The 15,211-nt window shown below is 36.1% G+C and overlaps 1 long non-coding RNA gene across 3 annotated transcripts in view; it reads right to left on the bottom strand.

Annotated features, from left to right (window-relative positions):
- The window catches only part of LOC309606575, a 402,482-nt gene that overhangs the window by 222,235 nt on the left and 165,036 nt on the right, over window positions 1-15,211 (bottom strand). For 2 of the 3 annotated variants that reach the window (XR_014231932.1, XR_014231934.1), the window contains one exon: window positions 14,518-14,674. The exons of the other annotated variant lie outside the window; for it this stretch is intronic. This is a non-coding gene — a long non-coding RNA (uncharacterized lncRNA). The remainder of the gene's footprint in view (window positions 1-14,517; window positions 14,675-15,211) is intronic. 3 annotated transcript variants of the gene reach the window in all.

Raw genomic sequence — 15,211 nt, 5'->3', positions numbered from 1 at the left:
TACAATCTATAGATTTAGGCTACTAAAGTTTACCTTTAAGGCTTTGTGGTCTCTGACATGTAAATTAACTTCTTCATGACACAATTTCTACATCTAACAAATGGGAATAATCCATGCAACAATTCTTTGGGGTTGTTACAAATAGTAAAAGAGATAATACATTAAACACTGTGTCAATGAGTGGAAGCATCTTGAACCATTTGCATTAAAATTTCTCTAGTTCGAAACAATGTAAAATGTTGGAAAAAATTACCAAGATGGCACATCTGTAATTGCTCAATTTCATGCATTCATGAGAGGCTCTTTAGAAACAAACCAAACAGGTTTCCAGAGAAAGGGTACCCTTATGGGAGATGGGGAGAAGGAGATGGGGAGGAGGCCAGAGGAAAGGGGGTAAAAATCGAGGGAGAGAACACAGTAAAAAGAGAAGGCCAATGTGCCCACTATTAATTGTTTTGTCCCACAAGCAGAGCTTCCCAACACCTTACCTTTCCTGATAACCTTCAAAAACTCTCCCAATAGTTCCCTTTTCAATGGTTTCCAACTTGTTTCTTAGTCTCTCAGAGAGAGGAGAGGCAGTTGATTGCTTTCTAATGAAATGAGAAGCTGTATTTTAATTAAGTTAACAATGAGACTAATGCATTTAAAGTTTCTGACTTTGTTGCCAAGGTAAATAGTAATTGAAAACAAAATGGTTAGAGGCAGGCAAAATAGGTTCTAGGTTGAGCTGATGCCAAGTTGTCCTCAGTAAATCAGCAAAGTCCTTCTAACTCTATCCTCTACAGCTTGGTCTCTCTGTAAACTGGAAAGAGATAGTGCAGGACACTCTTTCCTAAACATAGGCAATATATGAGTAAATGTAGGAGAGATAAGAAAGACAATGAGAGAGAAAGGTGGAGGGAGGGAGGAATGGTGAGAAAGAGAGAGAGAGAGAGAGAGAGAGACTGAGAAAAGTGTAAGAAGATAGAGCCAAAGCCAGTTACAGAAAAATTCAGAGACTGAAATTATGACATAATAACAAGGTCATCACTTTAAGTTGAAAAATACTAGGTTATAATCTATCAATTACTTTTCATCTCTTTGATTTGAGGAAGTTATTTAATTCCTCTAACACTTATTTTTCACATCTGCATCCTGAGGCTAATGTCATCAACATTAAAGGTTTGATTTGGAGTAAAAAGGTATCTGTCTCAACCACCCAACGCATACTAGATGTTCTATATATGTTAACTCATATTATTTAACTATATTTCCCATAATTGTCTAATTTTACACTTCTGCTCTTGATATTCCAAAGATCATGATGCCTCCTCATGGAAACATGTTGTATTAGTTTGCTAGGGCTGCCATAACAAAATACCACAGACTGGGTGGCTTAAACAACAGAAATTTATTTTCTCATAATTTTGGAGGCTGAAAGTCCAAGATCAAGGTGCCAACAGGGTTGGTTTCTTCCGAGGCTTCTCTCCTTGGCTTGCAGATGGCCACCTTTTTGCTATGTCTTCACATGGCCCTTTCTCTGTGTGTGCACAACCCTGGTGTCTCTTCCTTTTCTTAAAGGATGCAAGTCATACTGAATTAGTACCTCACTCTATTTTAACCTTAATTACCTCTTTAAAGTCCATATCTTCAAATACAGTCACATTGGAGATTAGGGCTTCAACGTATGAATTTGGGGTGAACATAATTCAGTCCATAATATATGTTGTTCACACTGGTCATATCAATGGAGATGGCTCAGCTTTGACTTTTAGAGATTCTTCTACATGTTCCTGAAGAATATCCAGTTTTGAGACAGAACTTATTTCCAATACTATTTCATTATTCAAGCCCTACTTCCAAGATTCCTTTCGTTAACATGCCCCCAGTCTGTGTACTCTTACAAAAACTTTAGGTGACTGATTGGAACCATTGGATTAAAATCTATTCCCCATGCCAAAGGCAGTGAAATACCATTTGGATGCTATTATTGATACTGTCTTCTTTAACTAATGTACAGGTTATTTTTACTTTTTCAGGGAATTTTTGATGAACATGAAATATTCATAGCGGACAGATAATATTTAAATGACATTGTTAAATAATTAAAAATGTGAAGATCTCCACTGGGGATTACTACATTAAGACTGCGAATACACTCTCATTATCTGCTCTCCATTTCTGAGATATTGTGGAATAAAAGGAACTTCTGAGTAATTTCTCTAAGCTATTATCTACCTTTAGAGAGACAAACTTTGCATTAGATTTTCAGCAGAATGAATGATTATTAAAATGTTCTTGAATAAATTTAGGAACCTAAAACTCAAGTGCCATATGTAATAAATATAGGATATACCAAATGTTAGCACTTCCAAATATCAGTGTGACTGAAGGTACAAGAAAAACTTTTGAGCATCCAAAGGATTAAGTTTAATCTCAGCTACTATATTTGCCAACTACATATTCTATTTGTTTCCATATTCAGAATTGGTTTATGGCTATATCTGCTTGTGCATGGCATGGCAATGGAAAAAAAGATGGAAAGGTCAGATTTTTGAGCATTTGATTAATTCATTTAATTTTCTCAATATGTCTATAAGGTAGACATAACTATTTTACAGGTGAAGAAACTAAAACTAGAAATGGTTAAGTGAAATGAGTAAGGTCATACAAACAGAGAAAAACACTGGAAGTTTTCTAAATCCAAGCCCAATTACAAACTTTACTACCTTCTCTGGAAATTGATAATATTATGCCTTGCTTCCTTATTGGGTTGCTGTAAAATTCATTAAAACAATGAAAATTAAGGTGCTCTACAAAATGTACCAGGATTCACAAATGAATTTTTGATTACTATATGCTATTCCCAAACTATTTGTGACATTTTTTCTGTTTACTAAATTGAGGTATCAACTTGTTATTTCTATAAATTTTATCCATTATTTTGCAACAGAAGTAAGACTACTGTGGATGTCAAGAAAAGGGTAATCAGAATATAGATTAATATACAAGTAAAATTAATGGTATTTATAAAAGTGTGTTGTGCATTCAGCATCATGGTTAAGGCTGTGAAGGATCACAAAGACTACTTCAACAATATATAATGTACATGTTCTCACTTTTAAGCTTAAACTATCCAAGACATTTTGAAATAGTAATTATTATATAAAGAACAGAAACAACATTTACTGTGTGCCAAGAAATATTAGAAGCCCGGCATGTATGACCTCACACATATATGCACAACCATGAAGTAATAAGAAAATTCTTTACTCACTACATCAATTTCCAATTACTAATTTACTTACTAACATCTTGGGATCTGTGTGGTTTATTCCTATCATTCAACTGCTCTCTCAAAATTCATCTTTGTCTTCCATACTAACAAATCTAGCAGCTTGCTCTTCATTATTTTCTGAAATATTCATTATTGAGGACCTCATTTTTGAAAAGTTGGCCTCCCTTGGATGCCATGACACTACATCATCTGAGTTCTCTCCCATCTCTTTGATACTATCTCCACCTATTTTGTCGCTATTTCTTCCTCATTGAACCCAAAGTGTAGAGATACGTGAAGAATCTGTTTTAACATAACAATCCCAGCCACTTCCATAGCTTCAATTAGCATCTCCCCAGGTAGAGGGAAGTATTTAAAAGGCAAATGCAGACAATGCAATAATGCACTGATTTATTAAATATTTACTGAGTGTCCTCTTTGATAGATACTTCTTTAAATGATGGGAAAACTGCAGCAACAAAAAGAACAGAAATTCATTCCCTCATAGAATCTTATTCCTAGTAATGAGAAGGAAATAATCCTCTTAATCCAAAAAGATGATTTTTCTAATAAAAACCAAAACAAAAAAAAAGGAGGGTAAGGAGAATTCTATTTATGGCAGATAAAGACAGTTATTAGAATTGTGTTTCCAAAGACTTCAAAAATGACCATTTGCGGTTTATACTTTTCACAGCCATCCTTATAAAAGAACAAAAAAATTGAACTTATTTAGTATGATGTTAAGATGCAACTAAAAGGAAACAATGAAAAGTCACTTAATCCAAAGTGATGAAGTTTTTTTCTCATGTTAAAAAAATTCTGGGCTTCCCTGGTGGCACAGTGGTTGAGAATCTGCCCGCCAATGCAGGGGACACAGGTTCGAGCCCTGGTCTGGGAAGATCCCACATGCCTCGGAGCAACTAGGCCCGTGAGCCACAATTACTGAGCCTGCGCGTCTGGAGCCTGTGCTCTGCAACAGGAGAGGCCGCGATAGTGAGAGGCCCGCGCACCGCGATGAAGAGTGGCCCCCACTTGCTGCAACTAGAGAAAGCCCTCGCACAGAAACGAAGACCCAACACAGCCATAAAATAAAAATAAATAAATAAATAAATAAATAATTCTATGGTACACACGTGAAGGCAAATTTGCTGGCTCTCCAGTGCTACTGAATATAAAGGACTCAAAAACTGTATACATTTTCATTCATCAATTCCTATCATATCAAAGGTACATACTATCAACATATTTTATGACTTGATGTTGACCTTGATCACCTTGCTGAAGTAGCATTTGTCAGATTTCTGCACTATAAAATTCCTCTACTTTCCCCCTTTTCCATATTGTACTCTTTGGAAGGAAGTCACTGTTCACAGCCCACATAAAGCCCATATAAAGCCCATATAAAGCCCATATAAAGACTGTAGATTTATGCTCCCTCTTTTTGAGGACAGAGAATCTACAAAATTTATTTAGAATTCTTCTGCACAGAAGACTTGTCTCTTCCCCCCCATTTATTAATTTAGTCAAATATTTGTTTACTTCTATATGGATTCATGGATATTTATTTTATACTTTGGGTTATAATCCAATATTACTTCACAAATTTTTCCAGTTTTGGCCATTAGGAGTTCTTTCAGTCGGCTCCTGTGCCTCTTAAGACACACTCATATCTGTATAGTTTCTTTGTTTGAGCACTTGCATATTTTATGACACTAGAAGATGCTCTAGAATCATCTCATATGTTGCCTAGAATCAGTCATTTCTCCAGGGACCTCTGGTTCTTTTTTCTAGTAAAGGGTGTCAGAAACAAAGATCTGGGTGGTAGCTACGCTCACTGCTACTGCAGTGCCATTTCTTTCAGGCCTTCTCAGCAGTCAGAGAAAAGAAATACATATGTAACTAACTCATGTATATACACATATTCATTTTAAATATTTCTATATGGAACCATATATATTTATATTAAGTTAAACATGAGTTCTTACCGATGTCTCCAGCTCTAAGCCCTTACCACATGGTTTATTCTAGCCTCCTTCTCTTGCTTATCTACAAATTCCCACCCCAACAGTGTGAAACCTGGCTCCCACTATCCACCATCCTTTTGCTTAATTGTTCAATTCCAGTATACATGTATAGAAGTATCAGAAGTGTTAACCCCTACCCCCAGGGGAAACAATTTATCAATCACAGCACAGTGAGCCTGTGCAGTTTTTTTTTTACTTGTTTGTTTGTTTTGGGTTTGGTTTTTCCTTTTTTTTGGTCTTTAGTATTACATACTCCACTCATTTCCAAAGTTACTTAGGTCAGCATTTTCACCCCTTTACCCTCCTCAGTGAGGTTGTTTCATACATTTGTAATACAGATGGATAGTCTTGACAGAGCCTACATTCTTGCCCGTGACACCTTGAGCTCCTAAACGATATTTTAAATTTGCAAACATTATGATACATTATCTGTGCTGTGAAAGTCTATGCATTTTCAAAATATAAATCCTGTGACGTACGATACATTACATGTATGATAAAGAATAGTTGCACCATCATAAAGATCCCCTGTGCTTTGCCTATTCATTCTTACCCTAAACTTTGAAACCATTGATCTTTTTACTTTCTCCATAGTTTTGTCTTTTCCAGAACGTCATATAATTGGAATCATACAATATGCATCCTTTTCAGATTGGCTTCTTTCTTGTAGAAATGTGTATTTAACGTTCCTACATGTCTTTTAGGCTTGATCGCTCGTTTCTTTTTATTGTAGAATAATATTCCATTGAATGGTTATACCAAAGTTGGTTAATTCATTCAACTATTGAATAGCATCTTGGTTATGTCCAGTTTTAGCAATTGTATAAAAAGCTGCTATAAATATTCATGCAGTTTTTTTTTTTTAAATACGTTTTCAACTCAAGTGGGTGAATAGCTAGAAGCACAATTGCTATCCCATATGATAAGAGTGTACTTAGGTTTATAAGAAACTCTTAAAATGTTTTTCATCATGGCTGTATCATTTTGTATTCCCACCAGCAATAATTAAGAGTTTCTGTTGCTCACATCCTCATCAGCATTTGGTGTTTCAATGTTTTGGCTTTTAGATATTCTAATAGATGTATAGTGGTATCTCTTTATTGTTTTAATTTGCAATTGCCTAATAACATATGCTGTTGAACATCTTTTTATATGCATATTTGCTTCTGTATATCTTCTTTTGTGAGGTGCTGAGTTTTAAGATTTCTTTGTATATTTTAGATGCAAGTCTTGTATCAGATATGTTTTGAAAATATTTTCTCCTAGTCTGTGGCATGATTTTCATTCTCTTAACTGTGTTTTTTGCAGAGCAGAAGATTTTAATTTTAATGAATTTTAACTTATCACCTTTTCTTTCACAATTGTGAAAGAAAACACATTTTTCTGGAAAATGTCATGTAAACTAGTTCACTGAGTGTAACATGGAAACGTTCAATGTCTGAGACAGTCATCTTCTGAGTCAGTGATGCAAACCACACGAATTGTTTAAGAATTTCGTGTTAATCTGGGTTAGTGTGCCTCTGAAATGACAAACAAGAATCTGGGAAACTATGGTCCTAGGGATTTTCTGGTTTCTCCTGTGCATTATGATTCCTTCTGCCCTTGAAGCTATTAGTAAAGTTTTACTTTAGATAAGATTTCTGGTTTGTGAATCTGGTTTGACTGATTCTTTGTATTATTTCACTTTCTAGTTAGAACTTAAATTACTGATGTGCTCTTAAATATATTTGTATTCCCTATGGCACCATGAGCAAATCTGACCAAATGTTTGCAGTTACCCAATATGTATGAAAATTTTCACATATTTATTTTTCAATAAATCTACAGGAATTATTGTCACTATTTTACTGATGATTTCATTAAGGCTCAGAGGTTAACAAAGTTTCCCAAGCTTATGTAAATATCAGGGACCAAATCACCCAGACATGTGTCAACTACAAATTGGCATGTTCCACTGGCACTTGCCATCTACCTGTACAAGGATTAAATCATGTGCTGCAGCAGCTGCTGACTTTCAACACCCCTTGAAAGGAGTTCAGGTAAAGAGCAGAAATGAGGCACTCTGTGCTCTGGAGGAAAACTGGCAGAACAGGTCTTCAGATAGTTAGATATTTTCAGGAGATAATTTTATGAGCCCAGTTCTTGTATCTCCTCATATCTAGAAAATCACTATAATCCTTCATGGTGACATCTGCTCCTCGTGACGAGCAGTAACCTGCACAAGACTAGCAGAAACCTTCTGTAAAAAATATGTGCTTCATTGCATGTACTCCCCCTTCACCAAAATCACATCTTTCCTGACCTTCCCCCCCTGCCTCTTTGGAGCAGTTTCTCAGAGCTATCTGGGATAGCTGTCTCCTGGGCTGCAGCCCTCATTTTGCCCCCAAATGAAACTTAACTCACAACTCTCACGTTGTGCATTTTTTTAAAAGTCGACACATGTTACCTCAAAGCCATGCTATTTTACCATTCCATGATAACTTCTATGGGTCTGGGCAAATGGGTAGTCCTCAATAAATAAATTTAGTGTATTTATTCTGACCACCAATCCTGGGAACAAATAAACCTGTTATTTAATAAATTCAATAAGTAAAATGGTTCAGTTATCTTCAGTGTTATGTTATTTACCATTCCTCTGTCTGGGTTCCCTTAGAAAACTTGTTGATTGGTGAAGGGAACACAAATTGCCACCCCAAATGTGCTTCTTCAGCATATTGATTATTTGAGCTGGTTATTTTTAAGAAATTGCACACACAGAAGAAGTTCTGAAAACAAGTAGAAGTTACCCTTTTGTAAGACATATTTACATTTATAAGGGAAATCTCCATATGTAAGAGTATCTAACTCTCTGGACCAGAAGAGGATGACCAAATCTGTGGAACCTCCTATCAGCGGAGAAGCGGGGACTTAAATCTGCATGACAACCCTACCCTTGTTTACTATGCTTTTCCTGACAGCCTCCCCCATAGTAACTGGTTCCACCACCCACAGCATCCTCTTTAGTCTTTAGCTAAATATGTTATTCAAGGTAGTGGCTTGGGTCATTTTGGAGAGTTACTCAGTTTTTCTGTGTCTCATCCATGTATACAGGGGGTGTATGTGTCCTTAAATTTCTGTTTGCTTTTCTCCTGTTAATCTGTCTTTTATTAGAGGAGATGTCTCAGCCAAGAACCTAAAAGGTTAGATAGAAAATTATTTTTCCTTCCCCACATTGGCACTTATGATGGAATAAATGGTGGGCTATAAACATCACTGCCAGAAAGTTAGAGTTTATTGAATCTTCTGTTTTCCTTATTTTTTTGTTTCTTCTTCTAACTTCTTTCCTCTTTCCATCTGCCTAGCCCTCTACTTGCAAAAATAAAGATTAGCAACCAGGGCCCTAAGGTTGAAATAATGAGCACTGGCTTTAATTAATCTGAAAAAATGTTACCTATTTGTGTTGAAATTTTTCAGACTGCTTCTTCCCCTCCTGCAAAGAATTTAGTTAATCCCCTCCTTCACAAAGAAGTTATAACTCACATTCCAAGCTAATTAAATCTGGAGAATGTATTACCTTGTTACAATACAGCCTATCATTTATATAGTGACAGTGGTATTATTACTTTTACCAATTATTTTGTATTTCATTCTATCTAGAATGGGACCACCTGAAGCAACCTCATTGGTCCTCACAAACATGAAACAGTAGTCAGGAATTGGTGGTGAGGTTATTGATGAAAGCAGGGTACATGCATCTTAACATAATTCTGAAAGAGTTATGCTCTTTCAGAGCATAACTCTAGCTCATTTCTCTCTAGCTCATTTCTCAAATTGTTTAAACTGACTGCCAGTATGTCTATGGCTGTAGAAGCTGCTGACTCCAAGGAGCAAAAATCTACTCCAATCACAGAAAAGGTATTAGAATTGGGAACAGAAAGCCTAGGACATAGGCTGTGGGGATATTTGTGGCATTGCATCTAACCAGCATTTACTCTACCACTTTGGGGGGACTCTCCTCCCATTTGACACAATCTGGTAGGACTTCATCAAGGTGTCTGGAGAAAAAGCAAACACAAACAAGACCAACCAAACTCTCCCCTCTATAGAATTTGAATCTTGAGAGACAAACAAAGCATACAATAGAAATAATTTGCTCCAGCAATGCTCTTGAGATGACACAGAGACTTTGTAAGTTGCTTTATGAGCTTGATTCTTCAGCTTTTCTGATTTCGGTGAGCACCTCCAAGTCTAACAAATTCATTTTTCCCTTTAGGTAGGTTTATTTTGCTCTCTGCAGAACTACCCTAACTGATACAAGATCTAGCTGTTCATTACTGATTGTGTGACCTTCAGCAAGTCACTTAGAATCTATAAGCTCAACTTTTGTCAAATGTGAATAATATATGTGTCCTATAAATCTCACATAATCTTCAGGACAATAAAAGAGATTATAAATTGTCCTCATTTTGCAAATGATGTTCAACATAAAATTAATAGACCTAAGAATAATATGTTCTATATGTTCTTATTTTGCAAATTAAAAATTATGACAATAAATATTTATTTATAAACTATATTACATATCACATATATATCTGTATATCTATGCATATATCTATATCTATCTGTCTATCTATCTATCCATCTACCTAATCATCTATCCATCTATCTTTATTGGTTAGGATAAAGAGCAGAATAAATGGAAGGCCAGAAGCAGAGCAAAGAGACCTCCATTGATGGTTAAAAGAATGTATAAAAGGGATGAACAGGAGATATGAGAATAATTCATAGCACCAAAGTGGTGTCTTCATTGCTATCATTCTGGTTTGTCTGGATGAATATGGAAATTAGAATAGGGCTCCATATTTACTCTCGTTGGCATGTTGTAATGCAAAGAGATTGTAAGACTAAGGACTTAAAACTCATTTAATGGCTTAAAAATTTGAGTAGAACAAGATTGCTATTCTGTTTCTACTAAAGGGAGTAGAATATGACCAGGGTTTTCCGTGCATATTTTTGTCATCCGATCATCAGATGATTACTATTAACAATCATTTTGTAGGTTTGGCATTTAAGAGAAGAACAAACTTCTGCTCAGAGATCACGTCTATCATTAGGTTATCACCTAAGCAGCAGGTGTAACGATGGACACCTTGTGCATTCCAAATGCAAGGAGGGTCAAGAACTTTTACCACTAGAGTTATGGTTCGATTAGGACTGTGTCCTTGGGTTGCAGGTAACTTTATGTTCCTCTATTAGGAGATTTACCTTGGATATTCTTGGAAGAGTTTTACTGCTGTTACCCAGGTAACTGGTGAACTGGCTAATGGTAATAAGGAAACTAACATTTGCGTTACCTCTCCTAAGTGCTCAAGAATTTCCTCTTTGTGTTTACAAGCTTTACCCCATTAATCCGTTAGACTATCCCTGTAAAGTTCATATAATTACAGCTATTTTTCTGGAGAAACTGCACTGTAACATCAAGCTGGAAACTCTCTAGCAAAACTGCACTGATTTTTAACAGATGTTGGTCTGCAGTGTGACAAAACACACACTCTCTGAAGTGAGGCCAGCTACCTTTCTCCTTCTCCTCTCACAGAGTTTCCTTTGTGATGGCCACTGTGAATTGTATCTGACTTATACTAGGAGCCAGGCTAAATGGGAGGAGGTTGCTCATTAACTACAGTGTGTGATGAAAATATGATTCCCTTTTAATATGTATGAAAAATATATTCTTTATAAGTATAAAATTTTAATTGTTGCATAGCACTTTTGTGGTATAAATGATAAAGTTGTTGAGGTGTTAAGGATACTGATGATGGAATTTAAAAGTGGTAAAGCACTATGCAAATAAAATTAACTTATCAACTTAAAATTTAACACATTTATCAAATGCCTACTATGTGCCAGGGGGCTCTGAAAGGACTGAAGATAACAGTGGTTAACAAGACATGTCTCACACTCAAGAAACTTATACAGTGTCATTGTTGTTGCTATTGTATACTATTAGCTATATTTCCACACATTTGACTTTAATGCTCTACAGCATTGGATGTGAAGTTACAAAGATGCAGCACAGTGTTTTGGTCCTTGATCACGTCAATCACACTTATGCAGATGACTCCCAAATTCAAATCCCAAATTCAAATCTCGTGAGCTCCAGTCTTGTGTTTACAAAGTACTTGCCCAACCTCTAAATAACCTGCTGGCCACTCAAACTCAATCTGCCCCAAATGGAGTCTCATAATCTCCTTCTCTCCAAACCTAGTTAATCAACCATAAAAACATAGGTTCAATTTTGGGTCCTTGTTGTCAGCTCAACCAGCTGTTAAGTCTAGTGAGTTCTATCGTTTCCATATGTCCTTTCTGGCTTTCCTCATCTAGAATTCCCTCACACCAACCTTTTCTATTTCTTAGTGGTTTCACTTTCTTTCTAGGTATGGTTCTGATCATGTCGACTATGCTCAGAAACATTGGCACTCAACAAAATGTACTAAAATTCTTCAGTCTATTGTGGAAAGCCTTCCATCATCCAGCACCAACCTCTCATCTGGCTTGTCTTCCATAGTTCCTAATGTCCAGACCACACAGGAAAATTGTTTGTAGAACATGCCAGCACATTTCTTCTTCCTGTTCCTCCACCTAGACCCTTCCACTCTCCACCCACGTGGCAATCCCTACTCATCCTTCCAGGCTAATCTCAAAGTGTATTAATTAATTCCATTAAGCATTTCAGATTCTACCCAGGTATAAGAGCAGTTCTAACTCGTCTTTAATTCTAGGACCTTTGACTTGTATCATATGTATGGTTCTTGATACTTTTAACATGAAATTAAAGGTATATGTTTATATACCACATCTCTCTTAGCAGATGTGAACTCAAAGCAAAAACACGTCTGATTTGTATCTGTATATATAGAGAAATACATATCTCAATATTATAGATTCAGAAAAGTACATAAATCACAAATGTACATCTGGATAAATAAATATTCACAAAGCTAGCATATCCATATAGCTAATATCCAGATTGAAAAATAAATAAATTAGCAAAACACCAGAAGCCACCTCGTGTTCCCTTTCAGTCACTACCCTTGCCCCGATGGAAATCTACAGTCCTGATCTGTAACATAGCCTAATTTTAAACTTCATATAAATGGGATCAAATGAATGTACTATTTTATACCTGGCTTCTTTGATTCTAGTTTACATTTATGAGCATGTTGTTTCATGTACTTGTAGTTTATAGAGTCTCATTATTGTATCATGTTTCACTGCATGAATGTATCCCATTTTGTTTATCCATTCTTCTGTAGAATGGCTTGTTTCCAGTTGTGGGATATTACAGATTTTGTTGTTTTCCTGAGTCAGTCTTCAGGTGCACATATATAATGCATTTCTATTGGGTATATAGTGTCTGATGTATTTTTTTGTTGTTGTTGTACCTCAGAGTATCCAATTCAGTGCTGCTATTTGAAAAAAATGAATAAATAAATAAATATATACAGTATATCTTTTTTTCTTAAATTGATTTTAATTTGCCTATGCACTACGCATTTTTGTTTCCTTAGGCATCAATGCTTTGTTCAGAATAAATGTGTAAAAAAACTGGATTAATATTATTTTTTTCCCGGTCCTTGAAGGTGTATGTCATAGGTTAAGACTTTTTATTACTTAGAATTTGTCAGATGCTAAAGGAATATGGTTCCAGTTGTATCTGTACCCAAGACAGAGCTAAACATGAATGAGATTTTTAGTGAGTGGCTAAACCTGGCCCATCACTTTATCAGAGTGCAAAAGAGATGGGTTGGGTATGAAGTTAGTTCTAATTAAGGTTCTGAAAAAAAGAGTAGAATAAAAACAATAAAATCTGCATTTAGAATCAGATAAGCTTTCAAAGTTATGTATTAATAAACTAAAGAAACTTTTTGTGTTTATTCACTGTCTCATACCTCTAATAAAGTGATTCAAATTGCTTTAGTTTCTTCCTTCATCAACAGAAGAAACTGCATACTTAAAGCTATAAAAACACTTCACCTAAGAAGAGTGAGGCTCCTGCAGGTAGCAAAATGAACATATATTGTTAACATAATATGGATTTTTCTGTCTCTCTGTCTTTCTCCTTCTCTCTTCCCTCTCTGTCTCTGTCTCTCTGTCCCTCCTTCCCTCCCTCCTTCCATCTCTCCCTCCCTCCCTTTTTCTCTTTTTCTCTGTTAGTTTGGTCTCCCTAGAAGTAGACCTGATACAAGGATTTGAATGCAAGGACATCTTTGAGAAGTGAACGGAACAGTGACAGGAGAGTGGAGAAATGATACATAGAAGAAAAGACAGCTCAGTAACACAGTGAGTGACTAGAGCTCAATCCAGTGGGTAAATTGAGAAATGGTACAAAACAGGAAATGATGCAAAACAATTCATAATTATCCCATCCAAGGGGTGAGGGAGGTGGAGTGTTTCTGTACTAACCTGAGAGTCATTGATAAAGATATTTTTACAGGGATTGTTAATCCCTGGCACTTCTAGCCTTTCAAGCACATGTGCATCACAGTCTTCCGCATTTCCAGAAAGTGACCTCAGCATAGATAACAGATACTAGCAGTTCAGACTCAGTCAGGACCCATTAAAATAGTAGGGTCTGACAGAATATGGACAGAAGGCTGACAGTAAGTATTATTTCTTTCTTACACTAGTTCTTTCTTTCTCTTTGTCTCTTTAATTCTTTCTAACACCATAGCCACCATAAAAGGCTTTAAATTCACCTTGATACATTCATCGAGCATTAAAAAAAATTAAAGCTAATGAGATCTACACAATGGGAAAATAAAAGTTTAAAAAAATAAAAAGAGAGAAAGAAAAAAAAAAAAAGATGAACCCAAGATGGGGTTAGTACCAAAATACTTTTCATGCAAGGGATGAGCCAGAGGTGCCCTTGAAAGCTTTCTAGACACCAACACCAAAGGTAAACATGATACGATTTATATTATCTATGGCAGAATAAAGCAATCCTGTTTCCCAGGAAAACCACTTTTTACTAATATCAAGATCATAGAGACTTTCTACACCAGGCCCTCATAAAGTGTGTGCACTATTCAGTGTGGTAAACAATGTCATTGTCAAACTTCCTAGAGAAATAGAAGATGTATAAAGCTGGAGGGAAATCAGATTTAAGGCCTTCGGAGCAAAACTGAAAGCAAGCCTGAAAGGAATCATGTCTCCTTTGAAAACTATTCTCCAGCTTCAGAATATCAAAAACAGTACCTTCAGGAAAGAGCTGTCACAACCAGGAATCTTTAATGGCATCATTAAGAAGTTGATAATTGGCCTGAAGATGCTTCAAGAAACCAGTGACCATCTCAATGACACACTGACCTTTGAAGAGCCTCTGGACAAAGATCAGGGGCAGTCAATCCAAGAACTGAGGAAAACAAAATACAAGGATCAAAATCATTCTTGCTGTCATCAATGGCTATCCAAGCATGACCGCTCCAGGGAGTGTCACCACTCTGGGCTTCAGGGGCAATGAGAAAGAAAGAGCTGGCAGCCATCTGCCCCAGATGGAGTAACACAATTCCTCCAGCAATTAGACCCCATAGCCACACTGTTTAATTAAACCAACAATAAAACTGGGTGATAGGCCTTTCATCCCTGTCGCGAAAGTCCTCCCCCTCAACCTGACCCTCTAGTGTTTAGAGTTGCTGTCATCAAGATGTTCTACAGTTCCTTGATTCTAACTAGCTATACCCTATGTTTACATTTTCAAACTATTCACTCTGCTTTCTTGAAACACTACTCTGTAATAAACAAGCTCACTTTTATCGTTAATCTTTTCCCTTAGCTTTTTCTTTACTTCCTTGCTTTAATGAAAACATTACTTTCTCCTAAAGATATAGTTTCCCATGATAATTCTGTCTTCTATCAAAATTCATATATTATAAATTTGAGGAGAAAGTTA

The sequence above is a fragment of the Balaenoptera borealis genome (genome assembly GCF_965194805.1).
Source record: "Balaenoptera borealis genome assembly, chromosome: 11".
Lineage (NCBI taxonomy): Eukaryota > Metazoa > Chordata > Mammalia > Artiodactyla > Balaenopteridae > Balaenoptera > Balaenoptera borealis.
Note: the sequence above shows the minus strand (reverse complement) of the source record. Positions and strands in the feature narration are given on the sequence as shown.